Below are 8,613 nucleotides of genomic sequence, written 5' to 3'. Positions count from 1 at the left end.
CCCTGCCTCTCTCCCCTCCTGTTTAAAACACTCCATTCAAATATTTAGCCATCTGCACAGAACACATTTTATATTGCTGTCTGTACATTTTTGCTTAACAATGGTCCTGCAGATATGATTATGCAAGCTTTATTCAAATATGTTGTATAAATGCAACTGGTTATCCTTATTGGAAAGGATGAATGACAAAGAGCAGAGGCAATGTGCATATGATGTCTTCCAGGACAGTATCAAATGTCCGGAGAACTTGAGAGGTGAGATCAGATTGTCTGCACAACCCTTTGCCATTGCTGTTATCAAGGTCTGTGTAGGCCATGATGAACATTTGACACAACTAGGATTTATTTATCATGATCAAGTACTTCACATGAGGACAATCAATCAATGATGGAGGCTAAGCCACATGGGGATATTAAAGCAAGTGACTTAAAAGTTTGTTTGGAAAGGCATTAATGGAATATTGTAGCAATATCACATGGTCAGATGTTTATTTTTCTGTGTTAACTGCTCATCATTATTTTACCTTGAGAAGGTTGTGGTTGGCCACCAATTCAAACTTAGTGGCACGCTAGACAATGTTAGGGATCCTCATTATTGATGCTTGTTTTTTATTGCAAATTATTTAATTAAGTGTTTTTTAGTTCCCCAGCTGTCATGGGATTTGAAGTCCTGTCTCTGGACAAGGATTCCAGTTATTTAATCACTGAGCAATGATTCTGTGCTCAACAAACATTGAGGAGGATTAAAGGGTTGATTTTAAGAGTGTGTTTCGGCTTTCAGTGAGGAAAAGGTTTGTCGTTTCTGGCTTGCTGAAGATTTGGATTTTCTTCAGAAGTCCAGAGGGGAAGTTCCTTGTTTCTTGGTGTTCGTGTCACCTTTCTCCAGATGGTGTAGGTGCCAACTCTGGGTGAATTGATGGCACCCTGGAGCATGGATTTAGCCTGTCTTGCCTTTGGTGACTCCAGTCCCTGAAGGGTTTGGTGGGCTGACTGAGCGAGGGGATTTGTGAATTCTACATCATTGGCACGCTGCCATATGGGAGCAGATGGGGCTTGCATATTCATGGCTTCTGCGTGAGTGTAATAGAGCGTATTCCTACTGTATGCAGGGGACCATCTTTAGTGAAACAAGAGAGAGGAACCGTCATTCTGCCTCCCTTTGTTCCCCACCACCAAATGATAAGCTGAACCACGCAGGGCAAACAATGTAATTAAAAGATTGTGCAGAGATTTCCTGCTGTTTCAGCCTGCTAGCACTGGTTTCGCATCAATATTCACACCAGCAGACCCTCTAAAATAGTGTAAAACAATATAACTCACATTGAGATAAATTTGGGTCTTCAATCTTCAGATGTTTATTCTGAAGTTATCCATTGTAAATGGTTGACTTTGGGTCAGCACACTCAGTGAGTGATTCCAAAGTTGAAAGTCATATTTCAAACCTTGTTATGTGCATCTCCTCTGAATACATCTCGTGTACCATTTACATTGATTAACACAGAATGAATGACAGGTAAAGAGGTCATACAGCTCAACTTCTCTCTGTCACTGTCAGCGCTCCATACAGGCTTCTTTCCACCCCTCTTCACCTCAGTCCCTCACATGTTCTTCAATTCCTTGGGTATTTATCCAGCTTTTTTTTTATAAAAAGTGTCTCTGCAACTCACCTCAGTCACTACATTGATCCTTTTCATATGAAAACGAATTGGCACAAAGCTCCACATTCTCACTGCAGTCTTAACATAACATAACTCTATCAAACTCCTTCACTGTCATTTGAATATATCACTGCACTGTCTATATCAAATCCCTTCAAAGAATTAAGGGCGTCCATCATATCTGCTTCACTCTGCCCTTGTTCCATAGAAATTTAGAACAAGATCTTCATGTTTGATCAGTGTTACTTTCCAACTTCTCACTGCCCAGATCTGATTGTGAAGACTTTGGAGAGGGTGTAAGTAGTCCTGGAGATCTTGTGTTATCTGCACCTTCTAACATTCTTTCCATGTGTGTAAAGTGACTCTCAACCTTCTCTTCTCACTCACAAATCACACCAATGGCATAGGGATTACTTAAAGTGGTATGTGAGTGGAAAGAAAAAGATTGAGAACCACTGCCTTACAGGGAATAGGGTGTGGTGATGTAACTGTGAGAATTGGTATGTTTGTCAGAAATATCTGTAGAGAGTTTGTTTCTGAGATGGAGAAGGAAATGGGAAAATATTGCCAGTGATGGACCAAGTGAATATGACGTTGAGGTACAAGTTAACAGCAAAATGGGTAAAGTTGATAAGCTCATCATGGATGCTGAATAAAGTGGGATGAGCCAAAAGAGGGTTGAGGACATAATTTGTTACATTTCTTATCATCAACACCAAGATTTGTAAGTTAAATTTAAGTTTATTTGACAGATTGTTCCTGGTTCATACAGTTCTATACAGTAGAAGAGCAAGAGCGTCATTACAGATGGACAAATAAAACAATTTTGGTGCAAAGCAGGGTCAGCATGAGAGAATTATTGGCTGCTGGAAAGAAACTGTCTTTAACCCTGTTGATGCATGATGTCACACTCTTGAGCTTTCTTCCTGATTAAAAAGGAAGGAGAGAAGACTGTGTCCATTGAGCCTCAGTATGTTGGCTGCCTTTTCAAGGTAGTCTCAGATGTAGATGGAGTCCACAGAGGGAAAGAAGGTTTGTGTGATGTTCTGAGCTATGCTCACGAATTCCAAGCTTGAGCGGAGAAGTTCCCATACCATGCTGTGATGCATCCAGTAAGGATGCTTTCAATGGTGCACCTGTAGAAGTTGGTCTATTGAATTTGTGATATTAATCAGAATGAAAGACAGAGGTGTTGCATCTGCAAAGCAAACAAGATTAAGAAGTGATTTAATATTTTGGGTGATAAAAGTAGTTGAGGGAGCAGATAGAGAGAAATAATTTCCTCTGATAGTTTCCACAATAAAGGGAAATATCCTTAACACCCTTAATGTTAAGTTCTGCCTGTTCAGGGATGATATCAGGAAATATTTCCTCAAGCAAGCAAGGAGATAATCTGGAACTTTTCGACACATGACAGAAGCTTGTAAGCAATTGTAAAATGTCAAAAGATGGCTTGGGGATTTTTGTTTGGTCAGGACATTTACAGTGCAGGAGTAGGTTGACAATTTGAAATACAGAACCAACCGGAGCAGGGCTGAGCAGAGCAGGAATGAATCGCCTCCTCGTGTTTCTGTTTCCAGAAAGGCAATTCTTCTAATATCTCTTCACCAAGTCAGGGTGAGAGAATGTTAAAAATAGATGTGCTTTTCTACAGCACTTTCTCAAGAAGTTCCGGATTCATGAAATACGTCTGGAATTTTTTTCTGCTGGTGTATTATAAGGGGTATGGCATTGATTTGTGGAGAGTAATCTCCCACAAAATGCAACATGGAAACAATCGGGTTTCCTGTTTTATTTGTGGGAGTGTTTGAGAAAGAAGTGTTGGCCAGTTGAGGAGATGTCCACTGCTTCCTCAAAAGGAAGTGGCATCGGGGCATGGAACAATCATGATCTCACTGATGGTGGAGCAAAATTTTCAAGACGATGAGAGGAAAGTCAGGATTGTGGGACCGACAGGATTTCAAGCAACTGGGTGGTCTTCTCTTTTGCTGATTCAGTTTAATACTGTGTTTTATGCTCGGGAATAGATGTGACCGTCTTACAGCATCTCACTTCAGAAGACATGCAATATTTTTGCGCTAATGAAAAATTACAATGAAATGAAATGTAATGAAAAATTGGAGGAAAGAGTGGATTGAAAGCAAACTAGCATTAAAATTAAAGAAAAAATCTAACAAGGCAAAAATGTTTACAGGAAGTTATTTGGGGAATATATACATTTTATCTCTAGGCTTTTCCTCAAATTAATAGATAATTTTATTTTATATTTATTATATTCTTTACTTGTATATGGAAGTTGTTTGTGTGAATTGCATTTCATTCAGTCCCAGACCAGAAATTTTGTAATATTTCTAAATGTAAATTCCTGTTAGGGATTCAAGAGGCTGCAATAAGCAATGACTGCTCAATTCCATGCAAAACTTTAGGACATCCAAAGTGCAGCTTGTGGAGCAGCTGCCTCCCAGGACCTTAAAATTACAATTTTAATTTTAAATTAAATTTAGACATACAGCACGGTGACAGGCCCTTTTGGCCTACGAGCCTATGCCACTCAATTACACACAATTTCCCAACCATCCTTGGGGGGTATTGAATGGTGGGAGGAAACAGGAGCACCAAAGAAAACCCTTGCAGACACAGCGAGGACATACAAATTCCTTATAGACAGCATGGGATTCGAATTGCGGTCCCAATAACTGGCACAGTGCGGCAACCACTACACTAACTGTGCCAGATTCGCCATCAGCAGAAATGGTCCAGCACCCTTTATAGTCAGAGAAAGAGAAGCAAAAGAAAATCCCTTCAGAGTAATTGAGTGTCCATGGATTCACCTCCAGCATTCCCGCAGCCTCTACAGCCACACAGACTTCAGTCCAAACCATCGGCGATCCAAACCTTTGACATGATTAGGAAGCCTTCATCAGCGTCTTTGGCACTCACCCTCGACTTTGATCTTGACCTTAGGTACTGTCTGAATGGAGTTTGCACTTCTCCCACTGACGACATGGGTTTCCTCCTAGTGTAGAGATTTTCTCCAATGTCACAAAGACATGCTGGTTGGTACATTAATTGTTCCCTCCAAATTGTCCCTAGTGTGAGGGAGAGAAGTAAAATCTAAGGGCAAGCTGATGAAAAGCCAGCTGTGGCCTGGCTTTAATGGCATAACCTGCTACAAAACTGAATCCTGTGCAGTAGGAGACAGCAAAGCTTCACTCCCAGAAGAACTAATTACCTTCTATGGCTGATGTGACCACCAGAATAAGGCACCCTATGTCCCCTGATGATCCTCCACTGTCAGTACTATCTTCAGCTTAGTGAATCCAAGGAAAGAATCCGGTCCAGATGGAGTATCCAGCTAAGTACTGAAAACTTCTGCTGACCATCTTGCCAATGTATTCACAGAAATCTTTAACACCTCGGTCTGGAAGGGTGGTACTCACCTGCTTCAAATAGGCCTCAATCATATCTGTGCATAAGAAGAGTGTGGTAACCTGCCTAAATGACTACCAACCAGTGGCACTTGCATCCACAGTGAAGAGGTTCTTTGAAAGGCTCGTGTTGAAGCACCTGTCCAAGTGGCGACATGGTTCCATTGTAAGCACAGGTAGGCAGCACATACCATCTCAATGGCTCTATGCAAAGCCCTGGAAAACTTGTCCAGCAAAAGTGCAAATGTCAGGATGCTCTTTATCATCTACAGTTCAGTGGTTAACACCATTATCCCCTCAAAACTGATTAGCAAACTCCAGGACCTTGGACTCAACACCCCACTGTGTAATTGGATCCTGGATTTCCTCACCTCCAGATCACAATCAGTGACGATTGGTAAGAACATCTCCACAATCTCCATCAGTACCGGAGCTCCACAGGTCTGCATTCTTAGCCTCCTGCTCTATCCCTTTACTGCTGCGACTGTGTGGTTTGGTACGACAATAACACCATCTACAAATTTGCTGACGATACCATAGTAGGAGGATGTATGAAAGGGGCAATGAGTCATCAAGCAGGAATGAGTTAGAAAACTTGGCTGAAGGGAGTACTAACAACAACTTTGTGCTTAATGTCACCAAAACCAAGGAGCTGATTGTGGACTTTAGGAAGGGAAAACCAGAGCTGTACAATCTAGATGTGGAGAGGATGAGCAAATTCCTGAGAGTAACTATCTCAGAGGACCTTTCCTCTGAGATACACTAATGTCATCGTGAGGAAAGCATGTCAGTGCCTCTACTTCCTCAGGAGTTTGCAGAGGTTTAGGCATGACATTGAAAATCTTGGCATATTTCTACAGATGTGTGTGCAAAGTGGGCTGACTGGCTGCATCATGGCCTGGCATGGGGGCACCATGCAGAAAGCCGGCAAAAGGTTGTGGACACAAATCAGTACATTACAGGCCATCAGGAAAATATACATGGAGCACTGTTGTTGGAGAGCAGCAGCAATCATCAAGGAGCCACAGCACGTGCTCTCTTCTCACTGCTGCCATCGGGAAAGAGGTATAGATGCCACAAGACTCATCCCACCATGTTCTGGAACAGTTGCTACCTCTCCACCATTAAACTCCTAAACAACAAACTCAATCAGAGTCTCATTTTAGCACTCACACTTTGCACACTATCGATTATTGAATATTCCTTTTCTGTATTGCATTGTGACTGGTTTTGCACTTCTTTCATTTACTTGAGTGCAGTGTTTTGCACTCCCAAAAAGTAAAAATTCTGCCTGAGCTGCAGGGAGAAAAAAAAACTTCAGGGTTGTATGTGATATCATGAAATATGAACTTTGAGAGTAAGAGGAGAATAAAAAGTAGGATTAATATAGAATTAGTTTAAATGTGTGGTTGATTAGCGTGATCTAAATGGGTTTAAAAATCTATTTCTGTGCTGAACCTATGATTCAATGTTTAAAAACATTGAGCATACCAGTCTTGTACAAAATATTAATTCCACATCAATTATGGAAATGTGATTTTTACTGCTGGATTTTTCCCATTTGATAAAGGCCTAGTTTCTAGCACATTTTTAGCCATTGCAGTAAACATGTAAGACTGAACATTCAGATGAATAACTGAAAACTTTTGTCAGAGTTTTGGAGGGAACCTCAAGGCAATGCCACATGAATCTGGTTACAGCTCATTACCTGTGTGCCTTCTGGATAAACTCTGCTAAATCACCGTCCTTTCCTAGAGGTGTGTCAGGCTCTGGAGCACAAATCTTCTGCACTGCAAACAGGATGTTGTCAAGTTGTGTAACCTATGGTGTTATGCAGAATATTCAACCGGTTCATGAAATTAAGTGGATCAAATGGATAGAAATCAGGTGCTTCTGTTGATGGGAATGTCCGAAAGAGGCTGAGTTGGATTGTCACATGATCAGGTCTTCCCAATTGCTGATGACGGGATTGTTTCTGAAAACTCCTCTTCCTCCCATGTATTGCTTAGTTGTCCATTGCCATTTAAGTCTCAGAGCTTTAATTCGATGCAGTTTTTAATGGGACTACTTGGCTTGGATTCTTGCCAAAAGCTTTCAAAATTTAATGTGAATGTAGTCCTATGTTGCAAGTTGCTACCTTACTTTCATCTATTGCTCCTGGCATGTTCTAACATCTCATCAAACCAGGAGAGAATGATACCAAGTCAGAAAAATGTAGATTGTGATGGAGGACTATTTTTCTGATGAAGTTGTGAAGTTCAGCTTTAATGAAATAAACAGAATACAGTTGAGATACAAGGATCACCCAAGAGGCGAATAGAATTCTGGCAAATTATCAGGACCTCAATAATGGTAATATAGTATAAAGCCACTGAAGAGTTAACAAGAAATGTTTATAAGAATGATCTGACAACTGAAGGTGCTACCTATCAGGAAAGTGAACTATATCTGAGCAAGAAGTGAGATGTTAGTCCCTGGCTAGTCCTTAAGATAATGAAGGGTTTGATAATGTAGGCTGGACTGAAGGAACCCCTCATGCTGCACTCACTTTTCATCGCAATCCTACACTCTGTAATTGTGATCTTTGCTTATCTCTAACAGTCATACAGCAAACTTAAAACTTAAAATGTTTCTATTATTGGAGAGAATTTATGGGCTAAGTCTTTAAAGTTTATTGTCACAAAATACCCAGTGCAGTGATAAGGGTCTTCTGCCAGCAGACCAACATTTTATCTCTAATAAGCTTCCAATTGTGTAAAGAGCACAATTTATAGAGTGTAGGATTACAATAAAAATCAAGATGAAAGCAACGACAGGATGATAAACACTGTTGTGGGGTTTATTCAGGAGCCCGATAGCCCCAATGAGAGGAGGGTGGGGAGAATGTGTTAAGATGTGATAGGTCTTTCAATAGGTTGGGTACCTCTCCTAAGATGTAGATGGAAAGGAGAGACGTTTGACATGTTCTGAGCCACATTAGATAGTCAGTATTAATCCAATACAGAATTCAGCATAAGCCTCTTCATCCAGAATGTGGAGCTCCCTCCCATATGAACTGATGCAGGCAAATAGATGGAATGCATTGACAGAGAACCTGCTAAACAAATGAGGATGCATTTAGTGTTTGTTCTTGGTGAATATTCCAATTGTCTTAAGCCCACACCCCTCCATCCCTCAAACTATTCTCACAAATCCCTTCTCCATCATCTCCAAACACTTCACTTCAACTCAAGCCTGGAACTGGGTTGGTTACTTTAACTCGGGCCAACTCCAGTTCATTGGAATATAATGAGGCTATCAGTTCATCAGTGATTTGGAGATAATCATTGACCAGGACACCAGGGATAATTCACTTGCTCTACTTCAGGGCAGTACGTGGAATCTTTTACATTCACCTGAGTTGGCAGAAGGAATCTTATCCAAAAGTGGGCATCCCCAACACTGCAGCACTCCCTTCCATTCTACACTGGCCGAACATTTTGTTCTAAAGTCTCTGAAGAGGGGCTTGAACCCACAAACTTTAGACCA

Source organism: Narcine bancroftii, chromosome 1 (genome assembly GCF_036971445.1).
Source record: "Narcine bancroftii isolate sNarBan1 chromosome 1, sNarBan1.hap1, whole genome shotgun sequence".
NCBI lineage: Eukaryota > Metazoa > Chordata > Chondrichthyes > Torpediniformes > Narcinidae > Narcine > Narcine bancroftii.
Note: the sequence above shows the minus strand (reverse complement) of the source record.